Source organism: Grampus griseus (genome assembly GCF_964374135.1).
Source record: "Grampus griseus genome assembly, chromosome: 4".
NCBI lineage: Eukaryota > Metazoa > Chordata > Mammalia > Artiodactyla > Delphinidae > Grampus > Grampus griseus.
In genome coordinates this window covers 91,842,514-91,860,621 of record NC_138997.1, presented here as the reverse complement: position 1 = coordinate 91,860,621, position 18,108 = coordinate 91,842,514, and the positions used below count along the sequence as shown (strand labels likewise).

Genomic DNA, 18,108 nt, shown 5'->3' with positions numbered 1-18,108 from the left:
AAAGGGAGGGCATCCTGCTTGGAAATTTGATATAAATATTTTACTTTTTCTTAATTTTTAGATAGTTTACAGTTATGTGCTTTTGCTCTGTAGATTTATGACAGCTCTTCTGCCCCATCTTCGAAGTTGAAACGAGGAAAAAGCACTTAAGAGTGCAGTTTGGGTTGATGACTACTGCTTCTGGAATCTTTGTGGAATGCATTAATCAAATGCAATTAAAAGACATTTAAGTAATAGTCTTTAAGTAAGGTAAAGGCACTTCTAGTGTTAAAGGAGCTTTAATTTGTTCAGAGTGCTTATTGTTATGGAAATGTTAAAAGCTTCGAGTTTGGTGTGGGAGTTGGGGGACGGTGGTATGGTGCGTTTAAATGGCCTGGATATTCTGGTGCTGGAATGAGAGGTATTAGATTTACCAGTATTACTAGGCTGAGTAGACTGTTCAGGAGGTACACCCCCGCCCCAACTAGCTGATCACTACTTTTAGAAGATACGTTATCCATAAAATCACTTGGAGTGTCATTTCATTTGTAAACCACATGAAGTGCTACTAGTAGAGGATATACAAATGTGAGGAATGTTGGTGGAGAAGAAAGCATTTTTTTATAAGGCTGTGATTAGAATTAGTATGAATTAGTTTGAATTTTACTTAATGGAAAATCATCTTTCATGATTGATATGTGAGGCTTCTGTGAAAATTTGCAGTCTGGGTTCCATGAGTGGATTCCACCTATACTCATTTGTCTTCCTTACTTGTTCCTAGGGCATAATCATTCTTTTTGAAGGTGAAATCTTGAGCACACACTGTTGTTTCTGACTGTAAGCAAATACCTTGTAATAATGGAAGGTATTTTGCTCTGATGTGTGCAGATAAGAATGATCACACAAACCTCATAAAAGCAACTTTTAAAAATCAAGTTGTGTTTTTTTGTTTATAAATCGTGTAAGACCTTTACTTCATGACCAAATAAAACTACCTTTATTAAATCATATTAAATAGCAGCATATTTAGAAACATACAGCATTAGTTGTAATTGGGAAACTTTCATTTTGAGTATTGACTATTAAAGCTTTAAATGTATTGTCCATGCGTATTGCAGATGGATCTGCAGAGGGTATACTTTCAGGAAAAAATATAAGAGGCTTACTTGGGGTATTTTGACTCCTGTTCTAATATATGCTTCTTAAATAGGTTTGTTTAAAACTTACCTATTCTATACCCACAGATTTCTATCAGTGTCTTAAGTGGCTAAGATAAAAAACGTTTTGGGGGTGGGAGGGAAGCTACTCTTGCCAGATGTAATTCATTAAATAATCTTTGGCTCTCTGGATGGATAAAGTATTAGGGAAAAAAATGGTGTGTTTGAAAGTTCTTACAAATCTTTAGTATTCGGTCATTTAAAAAATATATTTAAAAAACCCAGGACTTGGCTTTAAAACATTATTCACATTTTGTTTCCTCCTAATACTAAATTTCATGTTATTTCAACTAGGGGCAGTATTTTCTCATGGATTGGCTAAAAGTTGTTATTTTTGGCATCTGGCTTTGTGATTATTTCCAAGTTACTCTACTTCCCCTGGGCCAATTTCCTAACTATGTAGTAAAATGGGAATTGTAGTAACTTGCCACATCTGCACAGGATTGCTGTGCCTTAGGATTTGCACAGAGCATCCTTGGATGAAAGGTGTGGTTAAAAAATCTAGGAATTGTTACTGAATTAAGCCAATGTGAAGTAGGTCATATTTTATAGGAAATCAAGTAGGAGGTTATGAACTAAGTTCTTGGCAAATCACAGTGGTGATAGTGGGATGAAAAATCTCCAAATATGTATTATAGTTAGGGTAATAAAATTGATACTGTTTTTAAGAGGGAGAGGGATAAGTAAAACACATTACAGGGTGGGGTGTGTGTGTGTGTGTGTGTGTGTGTGTTTGTGTTGTGTAAGAGAGTGAAGATCTGTCAAACTCAAATATAATAACACATTTTAAAATTGTGGGATGCCTTTCCTCTGTTGATTTGTTTTCTGCATGTGGTACTCTTTTGTTTTAAATGGTAGCACAAAATATTTTCACTAGACTCTAGGCCAAGTCTGTTAATAGTAGTGATTAATTTTCAATATACCTTATATTTTTTAATGCTTTGTCATTTACTCTCAATATTTTCTAACAACCAGTACCATAATTTCAGACTTGACCTTTGGCCTAGAAAAGTGTTTCGCATTTGGGAGATACTCTGTAGATATTTATTGAAAAAACAAAACCAGTTGTTTCTCTATTCCTGGTAGATTATGTCATGTCCCAATAGTTCCCCAAGCCAGGTTTTCTCTCTCACACTAACTCTTTATGTTTAATCACTAAGAACTGATAATTTTCCGTCCTGAAAAACTCTTGAATCTGTCTCCTTCATCCTCACTGCCACAATTCATGCTCTCATCGTTTCTCACCTGGATTGCTACAGACATTGGCAGCTTCCTCTTTCTGCTTCTAGACTCACCCCCTTTGTCCAACTTCCACATAGTCGTTCTAAAGAGCAAATCCGATCACTTCACTCCTTATTTTAAAAACCTTTCAATGGCTCCCCCTAGCAGCCTTCATTAAGAGAGGCAGTGGAGTGGAGAGTTTATGAGCTCACTTTTAGGATTTAATCTGAACTGGGTTCCAGTTCTGTCTCTGCCACTTAAAACCTCTATAAGATTGACAAACGATCTAACCTCTCCTTGCCTCCTCCATCAGTTGCAAGGTAATTATTCTTAGCTCAGTGGTTCTCTGTGAGGATTAAATGCAAGAGAGCATTTGAGGATGCCTGGCATATAGCAAGTGCTCAAAAAATGTTAGCTAGCACGGCATATAGGGTCCTGTATAACTATTTCATTTACCTTTTCTCCAGCTGAACTGTTTTGCCTTTCTCTCCCTTCATATTCAGTTCTCCAGCCATATTGAAGAACTTGGAGTTCCTTGTATGGGCTCCACAGTTTAATGTATCCCTGTGCTTGAAAAGTGCTGTTGTTAGGTAGGTTATTATTCAAGATTTTGGTCTGAGGATATTCTACCCTGATCCACCAGGCTGGGTTCAGTACCCCTCCTGTGTGTTCTTAAAGGACTGGGTATAATTCACTTGGAAGTGTCATACTGAATTGTAATTGTCTGTCATACCCAAAGGCTGTTGGTCACTTGATGACAGATAACGTTAAAAAAAAATTATATATTCTTAGAAGAGTGTCTAGAACATGATGGGGACTCAGTAAAAAGTTTTTTGAACAAAGGACTCAGAGAACTTTGAAACCATGATGCAACATGGTTCGTGTAAGCAGAATTTGATGTGTACAGGGAATATATTGATTCTATAGGGTATTTAATTGCTGAAGTACCCAAAGGAATTGATATTTTCAGTCAAAGACAGTCTTATAGCCCCTGACAACATTGTAGTAAAATTCTTAGGCAAAAGTTCCTTTGGATTTTTAGAAAGTAGTGTATTTGTACAAACTGACAAGCTTAAATATTTTGTTTTTTTGTATGGTTGACTATTCAGTGTTTTTCAAAAGGTTTCATTATTTTTAAGTGTTTTAAGTACTTCTTAGATGCATAGGGACATGCATTAAACCTTAAGACACTGTAGGCTGCTTTTTTGGGGGGATCCACACGATTGAACCAAATAAGTTTATAATCTTCAGGAAGGCTCAGGTTTTGTGGACAGATTACTTATAGATAATTTCTTTAAGCTTCAGTTTCTACCTCTATAAAATAAGTAATGATAATTTTGTTGTGTTTATCTGCTGGATACATTGTGACTATCAAGTAAGGTAAAATGTGTGTCAAAACAATGGATGTGTAAGTGATTTGTAAATAGTAAAGCACTGTATACAAATACTTTCATTTTAATAATCAGTTTCTTTTGGTAACCTTTCACAGGCAGGATTCAAGATGAACTTTCTTATATTGCAACCTGTGGTTTGTGGCTCATGTCTTAGGAAGGCAGCAGTGTATTTAGTGCAGAGGACTGCAGCCCTTTGAATATATGCCTTGGCATTTTGAGCAGACATATTTGATACATTACTGCTTGACCACACATGTTGTCATTGAGTCGCCCCCAACTTTTTGGGGTCTGCTTCTTCCTGCTCTCTTCTCTGCTTGGACAGCTATAATGATGTAGGAATGTTGAATGCCCAGCTGCTACCATCTCTCAGGACACCTTGCCCATAGTTCTGGATGCCCGTTAGGCCTGGTACAACATCAAGATGTCACTTATGTCTCATCAGGTCTGATTCTGCTTCAGGGAGTGAAATGATATCCTAATGGTGTGAAAAGGGTAATGCATTTCCTGAACACAACTTACTACTGGGGAAAAAGCAAGCATTGGAGGCACTCTGGCTTGGTTTGTATAATTGGTAGTAATTACTTATCTGTATAAATATTTGTGTAGGTTTGTTGTGTTGAGACAATGAAGAGTGATAAGCATGACAGCTTTTCAGTCACATTGGTAAGTTCATGGCAGTTTTGGGAATATTTAAATTTACAAAAACGAAAAGAAAGAAACCACTGCATCTTGGGTATCCTAAGTTGCCTTGCAATGAAAATGCCTTGCAATGAAAAAGCCTTGCAATGAAAATGCTGTGCTGATTGGATGTAAGATGGAATACACTAGAAAATCAAGTTGACCCTTTTTAATTCCCCTCCCATGCTTTCTTTTCTATATTCAGTATTTTAATTAATTAATGAATTGTGGCTGTGCCAGGTCTTAGTTGCGGCAGGCTGGATCTGTAGTTGCGGCGTGCGGACTCTTATTTGTGGCATGCATGCGGGATCTAGTTCCCTGACCAGGGATCGAACCCTGGCCCCCTGCATTGGGAGCGTGGAATCCTATCCACTGGACCACCAGGGAAGTCCCATCTATATTCCATATTTTTAATTTGGCCTTAGGACTAACATTTTTTGTGCACTTGTTAATTAGATGATAGAGTTGTAAATGAATAAGAATAGTTTCTCATAAACAGTTTATATAACTAGGAAAAATGTTCATCACTTTATGAAACCCTGTTATTTTTTACTAGTGTTGTAAAGATTGTGTTATATAACTGCAGTATCAGTTGCCTTATAAAATAGAGAATCAGTGTTATATATTTTTTCTTTAAACAACTTCTTTTGGAACAGTGGTATTCCGTTTTTGGAAAACTGCAGATCCACTAAGATCTTGCTTTTTTATCCAGAATACTTTTTTTTTTGGCCGTGCCACACGGCTTCAAGGATCTTAGTTCCTCGGCCAGGGATCAAACCCGGGCCCCAGCAGTGAAAGCGCCGAGTCCTAGCAACTGGACTGCCAGGGAATTCCTTTTTTTTTTTTTTTAATTGGAACTTATTTTTTAGAGCAGTTTTAGTTTCACAGCAAAATTGAGGGGACGGTACAGATATTTCCTGTGTACTCCTTGCCCCCCCACAAATAGCCTCCTGTATTACCAACATCCCCCAACAGAGTGGTACATTTGTTATAACTGATGAACTTACACTGACATATTATTATCTCCCCAAGTCCATAGTTTACGTTAGGGTTCACTCTTGGTGTGCATTCTGTGGGTTTGGACAAATGTATAACGTATCTACAAATGTATGTGCCGTTGTAGTATCAAACAGTAGCTTCATTGCCCTAGAAAATCCTCTGTGCTCTGCCTGTCCATTGCTCTCTCCTGCCTTATCCCATCCTGCAACCACTGAATTTTTTATTGTCACCATTGTTTCCAGCATACTTTTTCAAATCATTTAACTTTCGGTTTGAGTATGAGGAACTTTTTCATGGAAAAAATTATGTAGTTCTGTACAGAGCTCCTGATCCATACACCAAGTGGAAGAGGTAGAAATATTGAGATCCCCAGACATGAAGGAATGGTTAAGGGAAATGAAGAGTATAACCATGCTTTAGTGGTTCTTTTTTTTTTTTTTTTTTTTAGTGGTTCTTTATAATTGTTTTAATAATGTATTTATTAAAGTTATTGAGCACTTAATAGGTATAAGACCGCTGTATAAAACCTTTTAAAGATGGCTAAAAAATGGTCCAGTGAAGCTCATGATTTAGTGGAAAGTACACAGATAATAAGGGAGATTATATGTGTTTAACAGATGTATAATGTTGATGGGAACATGGGTGCAAATGATTATCTTTTAATTCGAGAGGAGAGGTCATAGGGAGTGGTAGAAAATAAAGCTAGAAAAGTGGTTGGGGCCTCTTAGAGGACCTTGAGTGCTAAGCCAAGGATTTGAATATCAAACAGGCATGGGGGGGGGGCACTGACCGAGTTTTGAAGAGGTGAGGCTGGGTGTAGATACAGTTGACACTTGAATAACACAGGTGTGGGGGGGTGGGTTGGGGCGAATAGCTTGTAGTAGGACCTTCAGGTACCTGAGGTTCCTCTGTACCCACGGTTCTCCATCCTCAGATTCAATGAGCCTGAGTCACGTGGTACTTAGTATTCATTACTGAAAAAAATCTTCATGTAAGTGGACCAGTGCTGCTCGAGGGTCAATTGTAGTGTAAAATAGATTGGAGTTGATGGAGAACATAAGAGAAATATATATGAGCAAAGTCTGATTTTGGAAAGCCTAGGAATGGAAGGAACAAAGCAACACTTTTGGGGGCAGGGTGGTAATAGGGAGCTTTGGAATCGATGCAGTAGATAAAATCTGTGGCTGTGAGCATGTCACTTAATCTAAGTCTTGCCCTTGTCTAAAAAGTGGGAGAAAATAATACTTCATGGTATCAATATGAGGATTAAATGAGATACAGGATATAAAATGCCTAACTCAGTTCTGGGAGTAGTAGGTGCTCAAAAAATAGGTTCTCCTCTTCCCCCTTTCTGGAATAGAATTTAAAGGATATTAGATGGGGGTGGGGAGAAGCATGGAAGAGAAGGTGGGACCGGGTGGGGGGACACTGAACGATTGAAACCTGGGTGATGAAGTATTTACAGGTGGGAAAGTCTGAGTGAGGTGAACAGGTGTAAGAGAACCTACCTAACAGTGTTTGTTTCTTTTAAATAAATACTGAATATTTTTGCATGCTTCTGATATAACATTTAACGTTTTTCTGCAGTTGTGTAAATATACTTGTATTATCTTTTTTTTTTCTTCTGTCTATATCCATTTATCTAATCTATCAGCGAGCTTTGTAAAGACTGGGCCAATATTTTACTTTTGTTGCATGATTGTGGAGCAACTGCTATTGGCCAGTTTGTACTTGCTGGATGAACATGGCTTGAATGGATTTAATAAAATACAATACTTGCCACTAGGTGGCACTTAGTCTAAGTGATAAAGCTGAAATTCAGCATAGATTGGCTTTTGTATGTAGAGCCCACTGATAAACTGACCCCCTGGATTATTGTTTAGCTTTCTGCCAGTTCTGGACTATACTTTTTGAAGTGGGATATGAAACATACAGCAAATAGAAACCTCAGAGTATTGAAAAACAGAAAAGTGTAATGGCATTAGAATATGTCCTGTAAAAAGGAGCTGAAGTGAAGCTTAGTTAAAATTCACATCACAGTGACTAAACTACCCATCTCTGAGTGTATTTAAAGTGAAGCCTGGTGCCTAGATTTTAGGCCTTGTTTTTTCTTAAGACTTTGTGGATTGCTTTAAAGGAGAAGATTGGGAATTTGTTTGTTCCTGGATTTAATGAAAGATGATGATGAAGTGTGGTCTGTAGGGATACTGGACACGGTTCTGTATTCTCTTATTTATATTCTGGTGTACTGTGCTCTCCCTGTTGTGGAGTAACAAACATACCATAGAAAGAAACTACATCCTGTGTGACAAATGTTACAGGTTGTTAAATCCGTTAGATTCAGGAAACTTCAGACCTGGAAAAGACCTTGTTAATCATATGTTCTAAAGTAACCACTCATTTAAACGTAGGCAGAGACAGAGTAAATAATTTACAATTAGTTAATGGCTGAGACACATTCAGTGCCTGAGCTGAGACTTGTTCTGTTTTTTTTTTTTTTTTTTTTGCCGTACGCGGCCCTCTCACTGTTGTGGCCTCTCCCGTTGCGGAGCACAGCCTCCGGACGCGCAGGCTCAGCGGCCATGGCTCACGGGCCCAGCTGCTCCGCTTCATGTGGGATCTTCCCAGACCAGGGCACGAACCCGTGTCCCCTGCATCGGCAGGCGGACTCTCATCCACTGCGCCACCAGGGAAGCCCCTGGTTTGTTTTTTAAGGGGAGAGATTTATGCTGGGCTTTCACTCTTTTGTATTTACACCGCTAAGCTGCCTTTTAATGTTACATGCACTTTGTTGTTTAAAATACTTTCTTCCCCCTATTTTTGTGGGCTTAGATCAAGAATACAAATTTCTCAGCCCCAAACCCGGGAGTACTGCTGCCAGTGTTGCTTAATAAGAGGTCAGCTCTGAGCCTGCCTGTTCTTTCTTCCTTTGCTGTTTTCCTGTTCTTGATGCTGCTTGCCTTCTTTATCTTGTACTGTACTTGTGACTGACCAGGGTGGCCACACACTTGTTCTCACTGCACACCTCCTCACCCAGTCTGCTTTAGTTGCCCCTGTGCAAGAACTGCCTGGGTTCACTTACCCCTGGTTCACTCCAGTCTCTGCTTCTTGCCTCCTTAGCTTCTTAGTTTTGCCACCTGCACTAAATTGCAGCTGGCTATTTCCAAGAAAATGGACAGGAGGGGAGATTGAGAAAAAAGAAGACTTATATAGGGAAGGAGGCCACAACTTGAAATCATATACTGAAAGATGGGCTTGTTTATGAACCTTATGATTTTCATAGAGTGATTTTTTAGTGTATTTATGTCAAAACAATATGATACTCTTGACTATGGAATTCATTAAATCTGTTGTGTCTGTCATCTGTGCTTATCCAAATGTCAAGGAAGTGAATTGAATCCATTTCAGCATTCCAAAGATAGTAGTGGTAGTTTTGGTTTGGTACTCTACTTACAGCTTACAGTAATGAGTGTCATTATTTGATTAAATGGATTGTACTGAATTAGTGGGGGTTGTTGCTTCACTGTTGTAATGTTAAAAAAACAAACCTGGAGAGCCATAGCTTTCAAAGATGATTTCATAATTATTGGTAACAAGTATTTTTCATTCTGGCCTTCCCCTATGCTATCGTGTCATAGGTACATTTTAATACAGAATTTAGTGGCATGTTATTCATTTAATCCTAGTTTCTTAGCTGTAAGTCCTGGAAGTTGTCAGTTGGTACATTAAATATCGTTTAAATTACATTACAATTTAAGTTCACGTGGTAGCTTAGGTGTGCAGTTGATTTATTTTTTCATTGTATTTTACCTTGTTTCTAAAATTATTTCAGGGAAGTGACTATCGAGTGGAAGTTTTCCTTAAGGGCTAGTTAGTGTCATCTGTAAACACTCATCTTGATTATTTTTCTTGTTGGAAAAATGTTTGTTATAAGAAACTCAAAAGTTATTTAAATATGTCATGTAAAGTGAGCCACTGTAGTCTTCCACCAGGAAATTAACTACTGTTATCAATTTGGGAGCATATTCTTCAACTTTTTTTGTTTTAAATGGAAATGCTAACACTCTATTTTATTGATATATTAAAAGATGTCAGTAGTTTAGCAAACAGAATATTTAAGGGGATTAGGGAACTGACATTTTGTTGAATATCTACTGAGTCCTCAACTACATTGTGAAGGGAGATAGTATCTCCATTTTATATATGTCCGAGGGTCAGGGATTTAGTGATTTAACCCAAGTTCACACAGCTTCCCTTCTGCCTTTGTCACTGCACTACCATGTACTCAGAGAGCTTATGTTTATCTCTCCACCTAAATGTTAATCATTTGAAAGCTTCCAAGCTCTCTACTAGGTGGCAAGACAGTCCCAGACATAGGTAAGCCTAACACAAGGCTTTAAGGAAAAGGAGATTATTATATTCTTCTCTATTACATTACTTAAAAAATAAATATATATTCTTGACTAGTGTTTGAACTCAGAAGGTTCTCTGAAGTAGCATCGTTTATCTTTAAGTAAAATTTTGTATCATTTAAAAAATAATCTTGTCAGGTACTCCTGGGTTGATGTTAAATCAGTTAATCCTCTTTCTCCTATTTGTGTTTTTAGTTTTTATCTATGTCTTATTCCTTTTCTTCCTAAAGACCAATATTCAGGTCATTTAATTATTTTGTATACACATTGTTTGGCTTTGGACAAGTTACCTAATTGTGTTGTAACTTAAGTTTCTCCATTTGTAAAGTGGGGAGCATATGTCAGAATTCTTGTGAGGATCAAATGTATGTATGCAAGGGGCTGCCAGACTAGGCTGTTCTGTAACAATTGCTTACTGTTGATTTCCTTTCTTATTTCTCATTCAAGCCAGGGCCAGATCTTTTCTTTACCACTTATCTTTTTTGTTAAATGTTAAAATCTGGTTTTTCATCCCAGGCCATCAATAAATAACCCTTCAACTGGATCCCAAAACCTTGTTTAATTTTTCTGCCTCCTTTGTTTTTATTGACCATGGTGTCTTTATTCATGACTAATAAGACACTATCTTTATCTCTTGGACATTCCATCTTTTCTACCTATTCCTCCTCTAGTCTTAAATATTGTGGTCTGCAATCTTTGTCTTTCTCTTTTTGTCTTATCTATTCTTTGACTTGATATGTGTATCATCACCTCAGATGTTTAGATACATATTTCTAAAACTACTACTGGTTGTTTTGTAGGCCCACCAAACTTGTTTTAACCAAAGCAACATGTTTTTTTCACCGAATAGACCTGTTATACCATCTTATAAAATAGGCTTGATATCTGTTATTAATGCCATTGTTTATCCAGCAGGTAAAAATGAACTTCCGTATTTTCCTCATTTCCTCCTGCTCTTGTATTTTCTTATTTTGTTGATGACCAAATCATTCCCTTTCTGCTTCCAGATTACTTGTCTCATATTCTGGGCTCTCCTCTCCTTGTTCACTGCCATTGCTTTATTCTCCAGGTCAGCTTCATCTCCTGGTTGGACCACTGTCATAGCCTTGTCAGTTCCTTCTTCAGTCTATGGCAGTTGGTGGTTTGCTAGTGTACAGTTGTTAGTATTTAGAGGTTTGGGGTTACTTGGCAACCTAATTTTGTTGTAAATGGTGTCCATAGATTTTGATTTTGTTGTCTAGGTGCTCTTTTATGTGGAGAGATTGAAAACCTGCCGCTGCCACCACCATCCTAAAATCCTGTCTTGAGTTTTTTAAAAAGTAATTTAGACAAATACATGTTACTTGTAAACTGAAATTAGTATAGAGTGAATAAGACAGTTCCTCTTCACACTTAAATCCCAACCCCCAGAGATAATGCACTGCTTACAGTGGGGTGAGTATACTTCCAAACTTTAGGGCAAACTCTCTACTTGTGCCCTAGATCCCTTCCCTTCTCAGCTACTCTAGGACATTGGTTAGCCCTCTAGCCTTCCTCTGGTCTCAATTTTTACCTTTCTAGTGAAGCATTCTTTTTTTTTTTTTAATAAATTTTTTGATTTTTTATTTTTAGCTGCGTTGGGTCTTCACTGCTGTGCACAGACTTTCTCCAGTTGCGACGAGCGGGGGCTACTCTTCGTTGTGGTGCGCGGGCTTCTCATTGCGGTGGCTTCGCTTGTTGCAGAGCATGGGCTCTAGGTGCACGGGCTTCAGTAGTTGTGGCTCGCGGGCTCTAGAGCGCAGGCTCAGTAGTTGTGGCGCACGGGCTTAGTTGCTCGGAGGCATGTGGGATCTTCCTGGACCAGCGCTCGAACCCGTGTCCGCTGCATTGGCAGGCGGATTCTTAACCACTGCTGCCACCAGGGAAGCCCTAGTGAAACATTCTTGACAATACAAACATGCTGTTATTTCTTCTCTGGATTCAGCCCTCGCCTCTAGTTCCTATTTCTCTATTCCTCTTTGCAACAAACTTCGTATGAAGAGTTCTTTCTATCTCCAGTTACTCTTACTCCATTTCCCCTAAACCTTTTCCAACCAGGCTTTTTGTCTGGACCACTTCAGCAAAACTGCTTTTCTCATGGTTACCAGTTCCCTTCACACAGTTGAATGTAGTAGTTTTTTTTTTTTTCAAATGTTATTTGACTTGACTTGATCAGTGGCATTTGATGTCTTGTTCAAACATTTTTTTGCCTTCTAGAATACCACACTTCTAGTTTCCCACCTCACTGGCACCTTTTTCTTGGTCTCCTTTCTAGTGCTTTCTGATTTTACTACATTTATCCTACTTTTTATCCCACATTATGTGCTCCTTCCCTGTTTTATTTTTCTCACTGGCATGTGTCAGCTTCTAACAATATATGTTATTTGCCTTTTATTTATTTCTCTTCCCTGCTAGAATATAGTGCTTGGCATGTAGTGGCTACTCAGTATGTATTTGTTGAATGAATGAACGGAGTGTTCTAACAGCATCACTTTTTGAATGGTCTGTTGTTTTCTCCTTGATTTGAAGTCCTACTTTTAGGACTTAGTCCTACTTTTAGTCCTACTTTTACTACTATGTGTTATACTTATAAAATTGTATAAGCCCCCTAGTATAAATACTGATTCATCTAATGTGTTCAATACCTGAATATGGTGTTCAGTAGTCTTGAGGTCTGTTGTTGCATTTAGCCCTTGCCATCCTCTAGTGAGGAAGATAGTGTTCCTCTGTTTTACAGAAACTTAAGCAAGCTTACCTTGGTTGGTGGGAGAGTTGAAATTCAAACTCATGTCTCTGGATTCCAGTTCCATTGCCATGAACGTCTTCTAGTGATTGTGCAGTCTAATATGTGATAATGCTTCCCCACATGTAGTTACTGCTTAGTCATCCATCAACACATGATTGGCTGTGCCCACTAACCAGAGGAGCCCCTTCCCTCAGTCCAGGCAGAGAATAGATCTGAGGCAGGAGGGTAAAGTTGAATAGGGAATTGGTTTATGCAGGATTTTTGTTTTTAATAGACTTTTTTTAATAGATATTTTTTTAGAACAGTTTTATGTGGGATTTTTGCCTCTGAATTTTAGAATATGATTTTGGAAGGAAGGTTGTGGAAAGAACACAGGCTGGTGGTCATGAAATAGATTCTCTTCACCGCTAACTAATTTGGTAATATCCCTGCTTTGCTTATTTTCTGTGTAAATGATATCTTTGATCTAGGCTTTAAGTTAGAAATGATACTATATGTGCCAGAGAGCTTAGAGAGTAATTCTCACACCATGTAAATGAAAGGTATCACTATTAAAAATGACTCAAGTCTCATGTTTTTGGTACTCTAGATACATTCATTCTTTTTATTATACTGAAGTACTTTTAATTTTGTTTTATGTAAATCTTTTATTTTAAGGTTTCTGCTGTCAAATTTTGTTGTTTTTCTAACTAAGACAGCGGCTGTGGATGTGGCTTAAAAACTGATGAACTTCTACAATGATGAGCCTTTATGGAGCAATGAAAGGCTGCTTACAAATTGTAGCCACAGTTGCAATGAATTCTGTGTTTGTTCCCTAAGGGTGAATGTGTTTTGAGGGGAGTGAGTTAGGATAGTACAAATTGAGAGAGTGTTTCTATTCTGGGAATCTTTGGAGCAGTCATTTCTGCTACTGCTCTTTATTTCTTATGACTTTGAAGGAATTTGGAATGTTTTGCTTGACTTTTTGATGATCTTTAAGTGTATTACTTGGATATGTGTAAAGGTAAATTGTCATTTTAGTTGTTTTATGGACATGGTTTCTGTCATCAAATATTTTTGCCCTCAGCAATTACTGTGTGTAATAGCACTTATGGATGATGCTTTACCTGTGTCTGCTGTTTAAATGTTGGATTGTTTGGAACTAAATATTTTCCATTTGGTATGATTAGCTCATACATATAGTTTTAGGCACAGTGCGTATACCTGTTTTCATTTCAAAAGTATATGGTTTTAATACGTTGTTGAGCAGATCCAAATAGTTAACTATAAATTATTAAAAGTAGTTTTACTCTGAGATACTAAAGCTCACACCTGGAGCTGAGTTACAAGAAATAAGGTGAGCCTTGGTATTTTCTATCAAAATATCTAGAAGATAAATTTCTCCAATGAAAAGAATTCTAGGAAATATTTATTTCAAAAAAAGAAAAAAAAAAGGGGAAGAGTGGTAGAGCGATAGTTGAAACAAATGAGGCTCCCTGACCAAAGAAAACAAAAACCAAAAAAACCCATAACTGTATATGTGAGATTATAGTGAGTATTTAGGAAGTTATTAGAGTATATATTTGCAAACCTATAAACTATTTATGTATTTATTTATTTTTATAAATTTGTTTATTTTTGGATGCATTGGGTCTTTCTTGCTGCTTGCAGGCTTTCTCTAGTTGCAGCGAGCAGGGGCTCCTCTTCATTATGGTGCACGGGCTTCTCATTGCAGTGGCTTCTCTTGTTGCAGAACAGGGACGCCGGCTCTAGGCATGCGGGCTCAGTAGTTGTGGCACGCGGGCTCAGTAGTTGTGGCACGCGGGCTCAGTAGTTGTAGCACGTGGGCTCTAGCGCGCAGGCTCAGTAGTTGTGGCATACGGGCTTAGTTGCTTCGTGGCATGTGGGATCCTTCTGGACCAGGGTTCGAACCCATGTCCTCTGCATTGGCAGGCGGGTTCTTAACCACTGTGCCACCATGGAAGCCCAAATTGCTTAGTATTGAAGATATTCAAAAAGTACAGGTTGAATATGCTGTTAAAATGAACTTTTTTGTTGTTAAATTGCCTCATTTTTCCTCGTAGTTAAGAGAGTTTAAACCTTGACAGTAACTTCTTTTATTGTGTGGGACAGGATTTTATGCACATTAAAAATAACAGTTTTTGTGAATTGTAGTTATTATCCACAATTACTTTTAGATATAAAAGCATTCCCAGCGCCTGAGGTGCACGTGGCTCCGGTGAGAGCAGAGCATGTCTTTTCGAGGCAGAGGTTGCGGCTGCAGAGGAGGATTTGGACGAGGGGCGGCCGCGGAGGTTTTAACAAAGGCCAGGACCAAGGACCTCCAGAGCAAGTAGTTTTATTAGGAGAGTTCATGCATCTCTGTGAAGATGACATAGTTTGTAAATGTTCCATAGATGAGAATAAGGTGCCTTATTTCCGTGCTCGAGTTTATTTAGAAAACAAAGAACAAATTGGAAAAGTGGATGAAATATTTGGACAGCTTAGAGATTTTGTTTTTCAGTTAAATTGTCAGAGAACATGAAGGCATCTTCCTTTAAAAAACTACAGAAGTTTTATATAGATCCATGTAAGCCGCTGCCGTTGCAGAGGTTTCTACCTCAGCCTCAGGTGAGAAGGGATCTCCAGGAGGCGGTGGCCGGGGAGGTCGGAGGAGGAAGAGGACATGAAGTGTAACAGTTGACAGAAACTTCGCCAGTTGACTTCTGCATTAACCTCATGATCTACTTCTGTGGATCAGAAACTTGTTTCTTGATCAAATCTTAAAGAACTGGTCATTTTATGACAGTGGAGCTAAAACGTCAATGTCAACAAAAAACAAGTGAGGCAGAACAGGCAATTTTGCTCCAAAAGAGTATGAACAAGTATTCTAATATTCTGTACAAAGCTTGAAACTTGTGGGTGTTTAATAAAGGGGCAGCTTTCATTTGAAGCGTATTCGAATTTTTAAAATAAAGTGTTTTATTCCTTTAAGTTTAAAAAAAAAAAAGCATTCCCAGTGAGTTACTTCTGATTCATAATCAGATTTTAGCAGAGCAGATGTGGGCTACCAAAGGAATAATTAGCCAGAAATATTAGGGGGTTAGAGAGCACTTTGTGTAACATTTAACTTTAGTTTCTTGGCTAGTTTATATGAATAATTAAAGTTTCGAGGCAGTTAAATTTTCTTTTCTTCTCTTGGGATCTTACAGTTGTCACTGGTAGCTATAATCACTAGGGAAATGGAAGTAGTATTTCCATAAACAGATGGCTTTTCCAGCACTGGTCCCTAACAGTGCTACTGAGGTTCCTGTTTATGTTGGATAATTTCCTAATCACACCAACTTGGTATACTTTTGAAAGATGACACCTGACAATAGAATATGATGTAGTTATTAAAATGACTTAGTGAACTTGAGAATTTACAAAAGTTGAGAGTATATATAATTCCCACGTTCCTGGGGGAAGATAGTCTGTTCCTGTGAGAGGAATCACCTAGTAATGGATACTGATGCCTCAGCTATCCTCTCAGGGATTCCTTAGCTACCTCTTCCACTTTTTGACTTTCATTAGCTCTGACATCAGTGCTTTTTTCATTTCTGCTTGGTCAGATTACTAGCCCATCCAGTGGTTTGAGGCATTGGTAGGTTTTTGTTAGGATTAAGGATAGGTTTCTGTTGTGTACAAGGAAGATTTTCAGAGAATACAGTGATACAATTACTTAAAATGACAAAATCACGTATTTTTCCTGCTCTAATGTGAGCTTTTATTTGCTATTAATAGGATTATCTTCTCCCTTTTAATGTGTTTGTTTTCCTTTTCCTGTTGGACATTTTGTTTTGTTTTGTTTTGTTTTTGGCTCTGCCACGCTGCGTGGCTTGCGGGATCTTAGTTCCCTGACCAGGGATTGAACCTGTGCAGTGAAAGTGCAGGGTCCTAACCACTGGACCACCAGGGAATTCCCCTGTTGGACATTTTAAAACAAACACATATTGGGGATTCACATGTATACTTATGCTCCTAAAATTTCAAAAACACGAGTCAACTATTAGGATTCTAAAAACTTTGCATTTGTAAGCTATATTTACTCTGTAGCAAGAATTATCTGTATTTTTGAGGTCATTTTTAAATATATGAAAGGAATCTAGTGACAAAATTTGTGAAGACAGGTTGCCTTTTGAAAAGACAGGGTAGTGCTTTATTTCTTTAGTATAACTGGTTGGGGTAAGTTGTAAGAGTGAATAGAGTCTTGGCATATATATCTCGATTTTGGAGCTATTAAAAATTTGTCAAGGGACTTACCTGGTGGTCCAGTGGGTAAGACTCTGAGTTCCCAGTGAAGGGTGCCCGGGTTCGATCCCTGGTCGGAGAACTAGATCCCGCATGCATGCCACAGCTAAGAAGTCTGCATGCTGCCACTAAGACCTGGCACAGCCAAAATAAATAAACACTAAATAAATAAATATTTAAAAAAATTGTAAAGAAGGAAAAAAAACCTCTGGTGCTTTACACATTTTGTTGGGGTGGGGGATGGTGGTGCCATTTGTTAAAATTAGATGGCACTGTGACAAATGGCATAGTAGAAGAGTAGAGTTAGTGTTGGTGGGGAGTTCTTGGTTTTGAACATGTTTTGTTTGAGGCCATTGTGAGAAAGTTAGATGAACATATCCAGTGGCCAGTTACATATATAAATTGTGTGTGGTTCCTGGAGCTCAGGAGAGAGAGGTCAAGGTTATACACACATACTTGAAGACTGTTAGATGTTAATTAAAACCTTGGGAGTGGGCAAAATCTCAGGGAGAGGTGGAGTTAAGCAGAGACAAACCACTGGTGAGCATCAGTACTTCAGGAGTGGGTAGAGGTGTAAAAACTAGTAAAGGAAAACTAGTAATAGAAGAGGTGGGACAAAAACCTAGACAGTGTAGTATCACAAAAATGAAGAGAGTCCTTCTAGGAGGAGGGAAACTTGTCAGTTGTGTCACATGCTACAAAGAGGGCAAATGGGACAAACACAAATGCTCACTAGTTTAGCACTTTAGGACTTCAAGTTGGTAAGACTTTAGGACTTCAAATTGGTAAGAACTGGTGGGAGCTAAAATGTGGTTTGACACAGGTTGAGGAAGTGGAGACAGGTCTTTCAAGAGCAGTGGTTCAGAACTTGGTGGGAATGGAACCTAGGTGTTGTGATGGAGGAATAGGCTTGACATGTTTAGATGCTTATTGGAAGGAACACAAAGAGGGAAGGGGATAAAATTTAAATGGGAACTCCTGTTGGTGCCTTTTCTGTAACATTGTGCAGCTTCTCATGTATTAATGGAAAGTCAACATTAAAGGGGGTTTTGTTGGGGAGAGGGGCACACATTCAGTAATGTGACAATGAAGACATTCATGAACTTGATTCTCTTAACTTTTCAGAGTCTTTCCACATTGACTATCTCATTTAAAAAAAAAATTTTTTTTTTGGT

The 18,108-nt window shown here is 38.2% G+C and overlaps 1 protein-coding gene across 5 annotated transcripts in view; it reads left to right on the top strand.

Annotated features, from left to right (window-relative positions):
• LOC309821885 (recombining binding protein suppressor of hairless) overlaps positions 1-18,108 on the top strand; it is a 231,627-nt gene that overhangs the window by 116,216 nt on the left and 97,303 nt on the right. Inside the window, exon 1 of one of the 5 annotated variants that reach the window (XM_082653429.1) lies at positions 4,274-4,303. The exons of the other annotated variants lie outside the window; for them this stretch is intronic. The gene's annotated coding sequence lies outside the window, so the exon portion shown is untranslated. Of the gene's footprint in view, positions 1-4,273; positions 4,304-18,108 lie in introns of those variants that run through there. 5 annotated transcript variants of the gene reach the window in all.